Source organism: Pelobates fuscus, chromosome 3 (genome assembly GCF_036172605.1).
Source record: "Pelobates fuscus isolate aPelFus1 chromosome 3, aPelFus1.pri, whole genome shotgun sequence".
Classification (NCBI taxonomy): Eukaryota; Metazoa; Chordata; class Amphibia; order Anura; family Pelobatidae; genus Pelobates; species Pelobates fuscus.
The window spans coordinates 358,904,581-358,919,366 of NC_086319.1; the positions used below are offsets into that span (position 1 = coordinate 358,904,581).

A 14,786-nucleotide genomic window follows, 5' to 3' on the forward strand; every position below is an offset into this window, starting at 1 on the left:
ATTTGTCTCGAAATAGATACTAACATCACTTTCCGCAGATTGTTAATGTGCAATTTCATCAAGCATGAATATAATCACATTTTTAACTTTAAAAACAGAAATCTCCCTCGCTGTGAACAGGATTTGAACCTGTGCGGGGAGACCCCATTGGATTTCTAGTCCAACGCCTTAACCACTCGGCCATCACAGCTCTTCTGCAGCATTGGTAACGTCACTTTTTTCCAGCAGTGTCTTTTTTTCTGAAGTAAATGCATGCTCATTGCGGAACACAACCCAATTTAGCAGAAATGATGCAAGGAATCTGTGGGTGCTTTATCCTGAACTTTTTGTGAAAAAATGTTTTAGGCACTTTCCCAAAAGTTTTTGTAAAAAAAATGTTGAGGCACTTTCCCAAAAAGTGAAGGTCTCAAGCAGCCAAGAGCCAAGCTTCTCATTTGCTGTCCAACTCTAGAATGCAATAATGAAGTGAATGAAAAGGGCAATAATTATCAGTCTAATCTTGCGCTCCACATCAGAATTTTTATGCCCGCTTTATAACTAGAAACGTAGATGTAAGAAGTCATTTATTTCAGCACGCAAGTTTTTAGTATTTGTCTCGAAATAGATACTAACATCACTTTCCGCAGATTGTTAATGTGCAATTTCATCAAGCATGAACATAATCACATTTTTAACTTTAAAAACAGAAATCTCCCTCGCTGTGAACAGGATTTGAACCTGTGCGGGGAGACCCCATTGGATTTCTAGTCCAACGCCTTAACCACTCGGCCATCACAGCTCTTCTGCAGCATTGGTAACGTCACTTTTTTCCAGCAGTGTCTTTTTTTCTGAAGTAAATGCATGCTCATTGAGGAACACAACCCAATTTAGCAGAAATGATGCAAGGAATCTGTGGGTGCTTTATCCTGAACTTTTTGTGATAAAATGTTTTAAGCACTTTCCCAAAAGTTATTGTGAAACTTTAAAAAAATGTTGAGGCACTTTCCCAAAAAGTGAAGATCTCAAGCAGCCAAGAGCCAAACTTCTCATTTGCTGCTGACCTAACCCACACTAACCTATCCAACTCTAGAATGCAATAATGAAGTGAATGAAAAGTTCAATAATTATCAGTCTAATCTTGCGCTCCACATCAGAATGTTTATGCCCGCTTTATAACTAGAAACGTAGATGTATGTATTTCAGCTTGCACGTTTTTAGGAATTGTCTCGAAATAGATACTAACATCACTTTCTGCAGATTCTTAATGTGCAATTTCATCAAGCATGAACATAATCACATTTTTAACTTTAAAAACAGAAATCTCCCTCGCTGTGAACAGGATTTGAACCTGTGCGGGGAGACCCCATTGGATTTCTAGTCCAACGCCTTAACCACTCGGCCATCACAGCTCTTCTACAGCTTTGGTAACGTCACTTTTTTCCAGCAGTGACTTTTTTTCCCGAAGTAAATGCATGCTCATTGAGGAACACAACCCAATTCAGTAGAAATGATGCAAGGAATCTGTGGGTGCTTTATCCTGAACTTTTTGTGAAAACATTTTTAGGCACTTTCCCAAAAGTTTTTGTGAAAAAAATGTTGAGGCACTTTCCCAAAAAGTGAAGGTCTCAAGCAGCCAAGAGCCAAGCTTCTCATTTGCTGCTGACCTAACCCACACTAACCTATCCAACTCTAGAATGCAATAATGAAGTGAATGAAAAGGTCAATAATTATCAGTCTAATCTTCCGCTCCACATCAAAATGTTTATGCCTGCTTTATAACTAGAAAAGTAGATGTAAGAAGTCATTTATTTCAGCATGCACGTTTTTAGTATTTGTCTCGAAATAGATACTAACATCACTTTCCGCAGATTGTTAATGTGCAATTTCATCAAGCATGAACATAATCACATTTTTTAACTTTAAAAACAGAAATCTCCCTCGCTGTGAACAGGATTTGAACCTGTGCGGGGAGACCCCATTGGATTTCTAGTCCAACGCCTTAACCACTCGGCCATCACAGCTCTTCTGCAGCATTGGTAACGTCACTTTTTTCCAGCAGTGTCTTTTTTTCTGAAGTAAATGCATGCTCATTGAGGAACACAACCCAATTTAGCAGAAATGATGCAAGGAATCTGTGGGTGCTTTATCCTGAACTTTTTGTGAAAAAATGTTTTAGGCACTTTCCCAAAAGTTTTTGTAAAAAAAATGTTGAGGCACTTTCCCAAAAAGTGAAGGTCTCAAGCAGCCAAGAGCCAAGCTTCTCATTTGCTGTCCAACTCTAGAATGCAATAATGAAGTGAATGAAAAGGGCAATAATTATCAGTCTAATCTTGCGCTCCACATCAGAATGTTTATGCCCGCTTTATAACTAGAAACGTAGATGTAAGAAGTCATTTATTTCAGCACGCAAGTTTTTAGTATTTGTCTCGAAATAGATACTAACATCACTTTCCGCAGATTGTTAATGTGCAATTTCATCAAGCATGAACATAATCACATTTTTAACTTTAAAAACAGAAATCTCCCTCGCTGTGAACAGGATTTGAACCTGTGCGGGGAGACCCCATTGGATTTCTAGTCCAACGCCTTAACCACTCGGCCATCACAGCTCTTCTGCAGCATTGGTAACGTCACTTTTTTCCAGCAGTGTCTTTTTTTCCGAAGTAAATGCATGCTCATTGAGGAACACAACCCAATTTAGCAGAAATGATGCAAGGAATCTGTGGGTGCTTTATCCTGAACTTCTAGTGAAAAAATGTTTTAGGCACTTTCCCAAAAAATGAAGGTCTCAAGCAGCCAAGAGCCAAGCTTCTCATTTGCTGCTGACCTAACCCACACTAACCTATCCAACTCTAGAATGCAATAATGAAGTGAATGAAAAGTTCAATAATTATCAGTCTAATCTTGCGCTCCACATCAGAATGTTTATGCCCACTTTATAACTAGAAACGTAGATGTAAGAAGTCATTTATTTCAGCATGCACGTTTTTAGGAATTGTCTCGAAATAGATACTAACATCACTTTCCGCAGATTGTTAATATGCAATTTCATCAAGCATGAGCATAATCAAATTTTTAACTTTAAAAACAGAGATCTCCCTCGCTGTGAACAGGATTTGAACCTGTGCGGGGAGACCCCATTGGATTTCGAGTCCAACGCCTTAACCACTCGGCCATCACAGCTCTTCTGCAGTTGTGGTAACGTCACTTTTTTCCAGCAGTATCTTTTTTTTCTGAAGTAAATGCATGCTCATTGAGGAACACAACCCAATTTAGTAGAAATTATGCAAGGAATCTGTGGGTGCTTTATCCTGAACTTTTTGTGAAAAAAATGTTTTAGGCACTTTCCCAAAAGTTTTTGTGAAAAAAATGTTGAGGCACTTTCCCAAAAAGTGAAGGTCTCAAGCAGCCAAGAGCCAAGCTTCTCATTTGCTGCTGACCTAACCCACACTAACCTATCCAAATCTAGAATGCAATAATGAAGTGAATGAAAAGGGCAATAAGTATCAGTCTAATCTTACACTCCACATCAGAATGTTTATGCCCGCTTTATAACTAGAAACGTAGATGTAAGAAGTCATTTATTTCAGCGTGCACTTTTTTAGGAATTGTCTCGAAATAGATACTAACATCACTTTCTGCAGACTCTTAATGTGCAATTTCATCAAGCATGAACATAATCACATTTTTAACTTTAAAAACAGAAATCTCCCTCGCTGTGAACAGGATATAAACCTGTGCGGGGAGACCCCATTGGATTTCTAGTCCAACGCCTTAACCACTCGGCCATCACAGCTCTTCTGCAGCTTTGGTAACGTCACTTTTTTCCAGCAGTGTCTTTTTTTCCGAAGTAGATGCATGCTCATTGAGGAACACAACCCAATTTAGTAGAAATGATGCATGGAATCTGTGGGTGCTTTATCCTGAACTTTTTGTGAAAAAATTTTTAGGCACTTTCCCAAAAGTTTTTGTGAAAAAAATGTTGAGGCACTTTCCCAAAAAGTGAAGATCTCAAGCAGCCAAGAGCCAAGCTTCTCATTTGCTGCTGACCTAACCCACACTAACCTATCCAACTCTAGAATGCAATAATGAAGTGAATGAAAAGTTCAATAATTATCAGTCTAATCTTCCGCTCCACATCAGAATGTTTATGCCCGCTTTATAACTAGAAACGTAGATGTATGTATTTCAGCTTGCACGTTTTTAGGAATTGTCTCGAAATAGATACTAACATCACTTTCTGCAGATCCACATCAGAATGTTTATGCCCGCTTTATAACTAGAAATGTAGATGTAAAAAGTCATTTATTTCAGCGTGCACTTTTTTAGGAATTGTCTCGAAATAGATACTAACATCACTTTCCGCAGATTCTTAATGTACAATTTCATCAAGCATGAACATAATCACATTTCTAACTTTAAAAACAGAAATCTCCCTCGCTGTGAACAGGATTTGAACCTGTGCGGGGAGACCCCATTGGATTTCTAGTCCAACGCCTTAACCACTCGGCCATCACAGCTCTTCTGCAGCATTGGTAACGTCACTTTTTTCCAGCAGTGTCTTTTTTTCTGAAGTAAATGCATGCTCATTGAGGAACACAACCCAATTTAGCAGAAATTATGCAAGGAATCTGTGGGTGCTTTATCCTGAACTTTTTGTGAAAAAATGTTTTAGGCACTTTCCCAAAAGTTTTTGTGAAAAAAATGTTGAGGCACTTTCCCAAAAAGTGAAGATCTCAAGCAGCCAAGAGCCAAGCTTCTCATTTGCTGCTGACCTAACCCACACTAACCTATCCAACTCTAGAATGCAATAATGAAGTGAATGAAAAGGTCAATAATTATCAGTCTAATCTTGCGCTCCACATCAGAATGTTTATGCCCGCTTTATAACTAGAAACGTAGATGTAAGAAGTCATTTATTTCAGCATGCACGTTTTTAGTATTTGTCTCAAAATAGATACTAACATCACTTTCCGCAGATTGTTAATGTGCAATTTCATCAAGCATGAACATAATCACATTTTTAACTTTAAAAACAGAAATCTCCCTCGCTGTGAACAGGATTTGAACCTGTGCAGGGAGACCCCATTGGATTTCTAGTCCAACGCCTTAACCACTCGGCCATCACAGCTCTTCTGCAGCATTTGTTACGTCACTTTTTTCCAGCAGTGTCTTTTTTTCCGAAGTAAATGCATGCTCATTGAGGAACACAACCCAATTTAGCAGAAATGATGCAAGGAATCTGTGGGTGCTTTATCCTGAACTTTTTGTGAAAAAATGTTTTAGGCACTTTCCCAAAAGTTTTTGTGAAAAAATGTTTTAGGCACTTTCCCAAAAGTTTTTGTGAAAAAAATGTTGAGGCACTTTCCCAAAAAGTGAAGGTCTCAAGCAGCCAAGAGCCAAGCTTCTCATTTGCTGCTGACCTAACCCACACTAACCTATCCAACTCTAGAATGCAATAATGAAGTGAATGAAAAGGGCAATAAGTATCAGTCTAATCTTACACTCCACATCAGAATGTTTATGCCCGCTTTATAACTAGAAACGTAGATGTATGTAGGAAGTGGGGCAACGAAGCGAGGGAGGCAGCGAGGACACCAGGCAGAACGGCGCGGAAAAATTTGAAGGCAGCGAAGCGGACTCTGCTATGCGGCTGAGCAGCTGAAGGTTCTCGAAAGCTGCATCAAAGCTGCTACAATGCGCCACAAAGCTGCTTCAAAAAACGATGGTACAAACCCTCAGCGTTGAAAACTTCTAATCAGCGAGACACGAGCAGGAGATGCGGCTGAAAAGCTGCTACAAAGCTGCCTTAAACATACAAGCCGATTTACAGAGGTATTCATCTGATATCTGCCCTGACTTTCATTATTAATCAGGCCAGAGTAAGATAAACGGCTGAGCAGCTGTCATAAAGCTGCTACAATGTTACAAGATATTTCATTGAGGCACTGATTCCCATGAGCAGGATAACAGGCTGAGCAGCTGCTGTAAAGTAGCTACAAAGATATAAAGTAATCATCTGACACTGATTCCGACTACAAGTCTGATAAATAAGAATTATTGGGGGGTGCTGAAACCCACTGGAAAACAGAGGTATACAGAGGAAGAGAAGACGCTGAGTTCTGATTTGGGCTGACAAGCACGCATATTTCTCCAGTCTGAAGGTATTTACGCTTATAAATAGAAGATTGACTCTGGCAGTGATAGGGTGGGAGGAAAGCGGTCCCAGTGGGTATAAAACATATTTTGTGTGTAAAAGAAAAAAATAGAGAAAAAGAAAGAGAAGAAAAGAGAAGGATAAAAAGAAAGGAAAAAGAGTAATATAAAAGAAAAAAAAAAAAAAGGGAAAAAGTATATATTTTTTTTTTTTTAAGTTTCAAAATTTTCTTTATTAACCCCTTAACGCCGTTACGGCGTTCTATGCCGTCGCGGCTTTAAAGGGCTTTAAAGCCGTTGCGGCGGCATAGAACGCCGTAACGGCTTGCAGCCTCAGGAGCAGAGGTGTACTCACCTCCGCCGCGATCCTCTTCTGGGGGGCTGTCTGAGAGCCCAGGCAGCCCCCCTCCGGCAAATGAGGCCCCCGGGGGCCATGTGATCGCTCTCAAAGAGCGATCACATGGCCCCCTATAGCTGGCTATGGATCTGCCAGCAGGGGGACTGTCTAAAATATTAGACAGTCCCCCTGCTGGTAGATAGTGTAAAAAAATAAATATTAAAATGTTATAAAATAAATTAAATGCCTTTTTATATATATATAATATGTATATATATTATATATATAATATATATACATATTATATATATGTAACGTCATACGTAATGTATTTTAATATTAATATTAGTATATATATTAGTATTAAAATACACTTAGAATGACGTTACATATATATAATATGTATATATATTATATATATATAATAGATCTACATATATATATATTATATATATATATATATATACGCATAATTACAATAATAAATAAATAAAATAATTAAATAAATAAATAAAATATTGAAACAAAATATAAAATAAATTATATATTCATATGTAATTTCATTCTAACTGTATTTTGTTATTAATATATATATATTGGAAACAGAATACACTTAGAATGACATTCTATATATATCTATCTATATATAAAATACAAATAACCGCAAATATATATAGAGATAAATACATATAATTACATAAAAGATTACATTAGTATACACGTAGAATTTATATACCTATAAATGCATATATATTAAAATTCTACGTGTATATTTAAGTAATTTTTTAACATAATTATGTCATTTGATTAATTAAAATTTGATTGACATGCCTGACAACACAGGGAGAAAGTGCAGAGAATTTAATTCGCAAGCACTATATTAGACCCTGTAACTCTCCAAGACACCATAAAACCTGTACATAGGGGGTACTGTTTTACTCGGGAGACTTCGCTGAACTCAAATATTAGTGTTTAAAACTGGTAAATTGTATTACAACGATGATATTTTAAGTAAAAGTGACGTTTTTTTGCATTTTTTACAAACAAACGGCACTTTTATGGACTATATTATTGTTGTAATATGTTTTACTGTTTTAAAACACTAATATTTGTGTTTAGTGAAATCTCCCGAGAATAACAGTACCCCACATGTACAGGTTTTATGGTGTTTTGGAAAGTTAGAGAGTCACATATAAGGCTTGCATTTCATTTTTTTGACATTGAAATTTGCCAGATTAGTTATGTTGCCTTTGAGACCGTATGGTAGCCCAGGAATAAGAATTACCCCCATGATGGCATACCATTTGCAAAAGTAGACAACCCAAGGTATTGCAAATGGGGTATGTCCAGTCATTTTTAGTAGCCACTTAGTCACAAACACTGGCCAAATATTAGTTTTTTGCTTTTTTCACACAAAAACAAATATGAACGCTAACTTTGGCCAGTGTTTGTGACTAAGTGGCTACTAAAAAAAACTAAACATACCCCACGTTCAATACCTTGGGTTGTCTACTTTTTCAAATGGTATGCCATTATGGGGGTAATTCTCATTCCTGGGCTACCACACCGTCTCAAAGGTAACATTACTAATCTGGCAAATTTCAATTTGAAAATGGAACGTTCTATATTTGACCCTGTAACTTTCCAAAACACCATAAAACCTGTTAATGGGGGGTACTGTTGTACTCGTGAGACATCAATGATTACAAATATGTGCATTTTGTTGCCATAAAACCTAACAGTATTATGACATTTACAGCTAAAATGTGAGGCGGAACTACAAATTTAAAAAAAAAATTCAAATTTCTCACAGTTTTTTTTAAATTTTATTCATAATAAATTGTTTCAAATACAAATATTTTATATGAAATGAAAGCCCTGTTTCTCCTGAACAAAATGATATATAATAAGTGTGGGTGCATTTAATATGAAAGAGGGGAACTACGGGTGAACAGACATATAGCGCAAATTCCAGTTTTTGTTTACGTTTTGTTTTGATCAGAACGTGTACTATTGACTCCGTCCTGAAGGGGTTAAGTAAATAAATGTTGTACATTACCAATTATAAGGTTACATATGAAAAAGATACATTTGGCAAGTCTAGTCGGAGATGTGAAGACGTGTCACAAAAGATTTTTACATTTACATTGTGTTGTTAATTATACATTGCATAACAAGGAGTAAAAGACCAGATATATAAATGACCGTATTAGAGAACATAAAAATATAAAATTGTAGAAGTGTAGAAGTTTAACACAATAAAATAATAAGATATATCCACCAATTCGCCTCAAACATAGTTAAGTCGTGCTGACTTCTAATATAAAATTAGATTTGCAGTCGGCGTGATGATTCTGCGTATTGGTCAATAGCTTGCAGGTGGGTTAAGTCGTGCTGACTTCTAATATAAAATTAGATTTGCAGTCGGCGTGATGATTCTGCGTATTGGTCAATAGCTTGCAGGTGGGTTAAGTGTTATATTGTGAGATTATAGATTACAAGGGTGCAGAATAACAAAAATATATCAATTAAGTTAATTCAATTTAATCTAACTTAATCTAACCAAACCCTAGAGTAGAAAGTGTTTTCACTAGTGTAAAAGACATCCTGTATTAGTTATTTAACAGATTTTGGGTATGAGTTTAGGGTCTCGGGATTTCCTTAGGGTAGTACCAACTGAGAAGTAGGTCCCTCAGCTAAGAAAGTAACCCATTTTTCCCATATCTGCATGTGTGTCGTCATGTTTCTGCGATAGGCAGCCGAAATTTCTTCCATCTGCCTAATGCATTCTACTTTATGGATCCATTCTCTGATTGAAGGGGCCTCAGCTTTTTTCCAATGGATAGGGATCATGAGGTTGGCTGCAAGCAACAATTGTGTGAGTAGGTTTAGATTGGGTTTCTCCATGGAGTTGTTTGAAGGAGGTAGCAGGAACAGCATGTGTTCTGGGGCGTAAGGGTATCGTATTTTCGTAATAAGTTGAGTTAGTGAGTGGATACGTGTCCAGAATTTAGAGATGACTGAGCAGGACCACCACATGTGTGATGAGTGGGCATTGGGAAGCATGCATCTCCAGCATTTATCTGTGCAGTTCTTATGCATAAGGCTAAGTTTTGTTGGGGTGTAATGCCAGCGAGTCAACCTCTTGTAATTACTTTCCTGAATTGCTAGATTTTGGGATGTGGTATGTATTCGATTTATAATTTGTTGCCATTGGGAGTTAGACAGTGAAACCGGTAACTCCAATGACCATTTGTGGATGTATGTAGGAAGCGTGTCGGGTTGCTTGGACTGGAGTAATTTATACATTGTCGACAGGATTTTCTTCTTTAGTGAGTGTGATCGACATAGGCTTTCAAAATGTGTGAGGTCTCTCGCTCCCTTAGGGAGGAGAGAGAGGTGGCGGACAAAGTGGCAGATTTGGTTATGAAACAAGCAGTGTGTGCTTGTTAGAGTGGAGTCAGGTAGGGTGTCTCGTATGGGCCTAATCGATTCGTTTTGTGTGATATCCTGTAGCGATAGATATGAGGTTGTCCCCTGTATTTGTTGTGACCAACGAGGGGTATCTATCGGCAGAAGTGGGTTGTGAGTTAGTGGATATAGGGGTGAGGGAAAAGGAGCTATTATACGACGGATTGGTCCTGATGACCATATTTTGAGCGTGGCTGTTATGGTGGGATGTTGTTTGTGTAGTAGGAGTAGCCGCCCACTTTCATGCCAGGGGACTGTACAGATGGGGGCATTCATGGATGCTTCTTCTATTGAGACCCATTGATGAGTGGGAGTTTGTTTTGACCATTCGTAAATTCTCACTAAATGGGTGGCTTTGTGATATGTTTCTATATCAGGGAGGCCAATACCCCCATCGCGTCTTGTATGTGTTAGAAGGGGATATGCTAGCCTTGGGTGTGTGTCTTTCCAGAGATATGAAGAGAAGGTTTTTTTGAGGTTGACAAAGAACTTTCTGGGGATTAGAATGGGCAGGGCCTGTATAAGGTAAAGAATACGTGGGAGGACATTCATTTTTAGAACATTCAACCTGCCGAACCACCCGTGTTGCAGGTTTCGCCATTTAGACAGGTCCCTATTTATGTTCGTTAGTAATGGTGGGAAGTTTAAGTGATAGGTTTGGGATAAGTGGCGGAGAATGTGTATTCCAAGATATTTGATGGAAATTGCTGCCCAAGAGAAGTGGAAGTCATTTTTGAGTTGGTTATCCACTTCTTGCGTGGTTTGGATTGGGAGTAATTCGCATTTCGTGAGGTTGGCTTTGAAATTAGAGAGTTCCCCATATGTTTGCATTTCCTGGAGGATGTGTGGGATAGATTGTGTGGGGTTTAAGACCGAGAAAAGAATGTCATCGGCGAAGGCCGATACTTTATATTCCCATTTGTCTATTCTTATTCCTTGGATAAGGGGGTTTTCTCTTATGCCTTGTAAGAAGGGTTCTAATGTTAGGATAAAGAGCAGGGGCGAGAGAGGGCATCCCTGTCTTGTGCCGTTTGTGATCGCGAAGGGGGTAGAGAGTTGACCATTGATTCGTAGTCTTGCTGTTGGAGTTGAGTATATAGCTGACATCCAGTCTAGCCATCTAGGTCCGAATCCTAATTCTCTAAGTGTCGTTAGCATAAAGGACCAATCCACTCTATCAAAAGCCTTCTCGGCGTCTATTGATTGGAGAGAACTCTGGTATGTGTCTTGTTGTGCCCAGTGTATTAGATTTAGAATTTTTGTGGTATTATTTTTTGCCTCTCTGCCTGGAACAAAGCCGGCCTGATCAGAGTGGATTAAGTTTGGGAGAAGGTTTTTGAGTCTGGATGCAAGGATTTTAGTGAATATCTTGACATCAACATTGATTAGCGATATGGGTCTGTAGCTACTGCATTGAAGAGGGTCCTTCCCTGGCTTTGGAATGTGTGCAATTGTGGCCTCTAGAGTGTGTATTGGTAAGGGCGCATTAGGGGAGATGGCATTGTAGGCATTGAGGAACGGGGAGGCTAATACAGGGGCTAGTTGTTTATAGTATTTGATGGTGAAGCCATCTGGGCCCGGGCTTTTACCTAGTGGAGTGTGTTTAACAGCTTGGAAAAATTCATCTTGCGTGATCGGGTCATCTAGGAAGGAACTGAGATTATTAGGGAGGGTTTGTTTAATCCTAGTTTGAAGATAGGCCTGGATCTCGGCATGCGAGGGTGGGGTGTTTCGAAGATTGTAAAGTTGTGTATAAAAGTTTTTGAAGCCCTCAGTTATTTCAGGTAGGATATGAGTTATTGTTCCGTCCTGTTTCTTTATGCCTTGTATAAAGGTCGTTTGTCTTTCTGGTTTAAGGGATTGTGCCAGTAGTCTGCCACACTTGCCTCCTCGGGAATAGTATGAGTGTTTGGTTAGTTGGATTTTCTTTTTTGCATGTAAGTGTAACAGGGTGGTTAGTTCCGTCCTTTTGGTTATCAAGGTTTTGTACGTCACTAGGTTATTGTCTGTGGTATGTTGGTTCTCTAAGTGTTTAATATCAGCGGTTAAAGTTTTTATCTTGGCGTCCCTTTCTCTTTTTTGAATGGAAGCCAGCTTGATTAATTCCCCCCGCAATACACTTTTGTGGGCTTCCCAAATTACCGGGTGTGGAGTGTCTGGAACTGTGTTGGTGAGGAAGTATGATTTTGCTGTCTCTAGGATCTCTTCGTTAATTTCTGGCACATTCAATAAAAGATCGTTCAGCTTCCATTGTGCTTTAGTCTGGGGTAGTGAGGGAATAGTCATCTCAAGAATCAGGGGGGCATGGTCCGACCAGGTGATCCCACCATAGGATGCCGAGACTATCAGAGGTAGGAATCTGTGATGTGTGAATAGCATGTCAATACGTGTGTAAGTGCCAGTGGGGGGTGAGAAGAATAAATAATCCCTACTGGATGGATGTAGTGTCCGCCAGCAGTCGAATAATTGTGCGTCATATAGGGTTTGCTTAATTTTGTCTCTTGTGGTGGACAGATAGGTACTGGAGGGTGCTGTAGAGTCTAGGGAACCGTCTAAGGAGATATTCATATCTCCCCCCACTAGGAGTTGGCCTTCTTGGAAGTTAGAGAGCTTCCCCAGAATTCTAGTCAGTGTGCGGTTTTGTTTCTTGTTTGGAAGATAAAGGTTGGCAAGCGTAATTTTGGTATTACCTATAGTCCCTGCAAGAAAAATATAGCGTCCAGCATCGTCTGTTTCTTTTTTATGTAGTGTGAAGGGGACTTGGTTACCTATCAAGATTCCCACTCCTCTTGCTTTAGCTCCAGTAAAATGGCTAAAATAACCCACTGGGTAGTGTTTGTTACGGAGCTTTGGGGCTGAATCTTTCCGAAAGTGGGTTTCTTGCAAAAATACAATCTCCGCTCTGTGTCTGTGAAAATCTTGCAGAGCTAGTGACCTTTTTTCCGGAGTGTTTAGGCCTTTAGCATTTTGAGATATAAAGCGAATGGTGGTCATGTTATGTGTGATGTGTAGGTGATAACAACAGAGTAAAATACAGTCAAGGTGCAAAGTAAATTGTGTCACTTTGTTTCAATTTTGGGATAACGACTAGTAAGGCGTTAAGATGAAAAGCAGTAGGGTTTACAGTACCAAATAGTATCTGAGTAGTAGATGTTATAGTACAACAGTTGTCGTTAATAAAATAAAACAATTATAACAATATTAAACAATTTAAACAATTCAAACAGTTGAGCAATTGAGCGCCTCTCGCTCCCCCTCTCCGACCAAGTGGCCTGGTTGAGGAGAGAGTAGATCCGCTCCTGGGCCCACTCCCGACAGAGGCTGCAGGACTACCAGCCGTGCGCCGGATTTAGCTACAGCCACTGCCCAGAGCTCCCCCGTTCCCGGATAAAACCTGGGAGTCAAGCAGGGGTCAAGGCAAGGGGCCTAGGACAATATAGTTGTTAAGTGAGGTTCAAGGGTAAAGCCCCCGCTATGTCCCTGCACGTTCACCTATGCGGTGATTTGCGTCTCCGATCTCTGTGCAGGAGATGGGGACTATTTTCAAGGGGTGTATGGACTGAGTGCAATCCTTGATGGGCTTTATCAGCTATACGAAAAGGTAAATGTAACGGCTGACAAGACCTAAGGTCTCGTCTTTGTTTATTAACTTGTTGGTAATGGGAAGTGGGAGGGGGGGGTGAGGATTGGAAAATAAGTGGGGGTAATGGGGGGGGGAGGGGTTGAATTCCTAATTGGGGTTAGTTCCCCTGCGGTATCGATAAAGTAGTAGTGCTGGTAGGCATATTATTGAATGTCGAGTACTCTAGCAACTGCTTTTGAACAGGGCAATATCCGAGGACACCTTAGTATGAAACAAAAATCCTGGTATATGTTTGGATAATCGACTTAGTGTCTTCACAGATCTGTAATTTTACTATACCGTTTATAATAATACAGAATTAAGTATGGAGGAGGAGGTGAGATGGGGAGGAGGGGAGGGGGAGTGGGAACCAGCGGGTACTCAGTGGAGAGGTTAATAGAAGGGCACATCAGTGGGAGCTTGTCTTAAGTGTGGGTTTTGTGGAACAAGGATCAGCAACAATAATAGCCAAGGAAATTATACATTGTGTCCACTGAATATAGCAACCTAAACAAAGGTAATGTTAATGTTCCTCCCCCAAGTTGGTTAATTGTCCCCCATCCCCCCTCCATAACTGTGAAAGTCCATGGTGGATTATAGCAAATTTATAGAAACATACGACCTGACATTGTGGGTTGAAGTAAGGACTAGTATCAAAGTCTCTGAAGCATTGTCTCTGACATGGATGTCGGTCTCTAGGGCCGAGTTTCTTGGACCGTGTTTCAGTCTCTGAGAGAGTAGCTGTAATGTCCTACGAGTAGCAGTTGATCTTGCTTCTGTCTTTGCATTTCGGATGAGATTGGTAGGATGTTGCGTGTCTCAATAGAGATTATGGAGGGTACAGAGAGTCTGTCAAAAGGAGGTGGAGGGGAAGTGGGAGAGAAGGGGGGGGGTGATGGAAAGGATATGTGGGTGGTTGGGCACAGCGACTGGGTCACATTCGCATCAGACCAGCTATTTCTTCTCTCGCATCGGCGTCCTCATTGGAGAAGTGAGTCTTGGGTCTGTTCTCCTCTTCTACAGTGGTGTAATCCCTTTCGAGCGGTGCAATGGGTCCTGATGTGGCTAAGGGGCGTACCAATCCATCACTGGCGTTTCGGGAATCTCCAGTGCTCTTAGGAACGGTGGGACGTCCAGGTGTGACGTGATTGAGTGCGTGGTGCCTTTGTGAGTTACTATTAAGGCAAAGGGGAATCCCCACCTGTATCGTATGTCATGGTT

At 39.9% G+C, this 14,786-nt stretch overlaps 8 non-coding genes across 8 annotated transcripts; all 8 read right to left on the bottom strand.

Moving 5' to 3' along the window:
- Positions 1–108: 108 nt before the first annotated feature.
- On the bottom strand, positions 109–190 carry TRNAS-AGA (transfer RNA serine (anticodon AGA)). The gene has a single exon. It is a non-coding gene; the product is annotated as a tRNA-Ser (tRNA).
- Positions 191–696: 506 nt separating this feature from the next.
- TRNAS-AGA (transfer RNA serine (anticodon AGA)) lies at positions 697–778 on the bottom strand. Its single transcript has one exon. It is a non-coding gene; the product is annotated as a tRNA-Ser (tRNA).
- Positions 779–1,306: 528 nt separating this feature from the next.
- On the bottom strand, positions 1,307–1,388 carry TRNAS-AGA (transfer RNA serine (anticodon AGA)). The gene has a single exon. It is a non-coding gene; the product is annotated as a tRNA-Ser (tRNA).
- A 530-nt stretch (positions 1,389–1,918) lies between these two features.
- Positions 1,919–2,000, bottom strand: TRNAS-AGA (transfer RNA serine (anticodon AGA)). Its single transcript has one exon. It is a non-coding gene; the product is annotated as a tRNA-Ser (tRNA).
- Positions 2,001–2,506: 506 nt separating this feature from the next.
- On the bottom strand, positions 2,507–2,588 carry TRNAS-AGA (transfer RNA serine (anticodon AGA)). Its single transcript has one exon. It is a non-coding gene; the product is annotated as a tRNA-Ser (tRNA).
- A 492-nt stretch (positions 2,589–3,080) lies between these two features.
- On the bottom strand, positions 3,081–3,162 carry TRNAS-CGA (transfer RNA serine (anticodon CGA)). The gene has a single exon. It is a non-coding gene; the product is annotated as a tRNA-Ser (tRNA).
- Positions 3,163–4,417: 1,255 nt separating this feature from the next.
- On the bottom strand, positions 4,418–4,499 carry TRNAS-AGA (transfer RNA serine (anticodon AGA)). The gene has a single exon. It is a non-coding gene; the product is annotated as a tRNA-Ser (tRNA).
- Positions 4,500–5,028: 529 nt separating this feature from the next.
- Positions 5,029–5,110, bottom strand: TRNAS-AGA (transfer RNA serine (anticodon AGA)). Its single transcript has one exon. It is a non-coding gene; the product is annotated as a tRNA-Ser (tRNA).
- Positions 5,111–14,786: the final 9,676 nt, after the last annotated feature.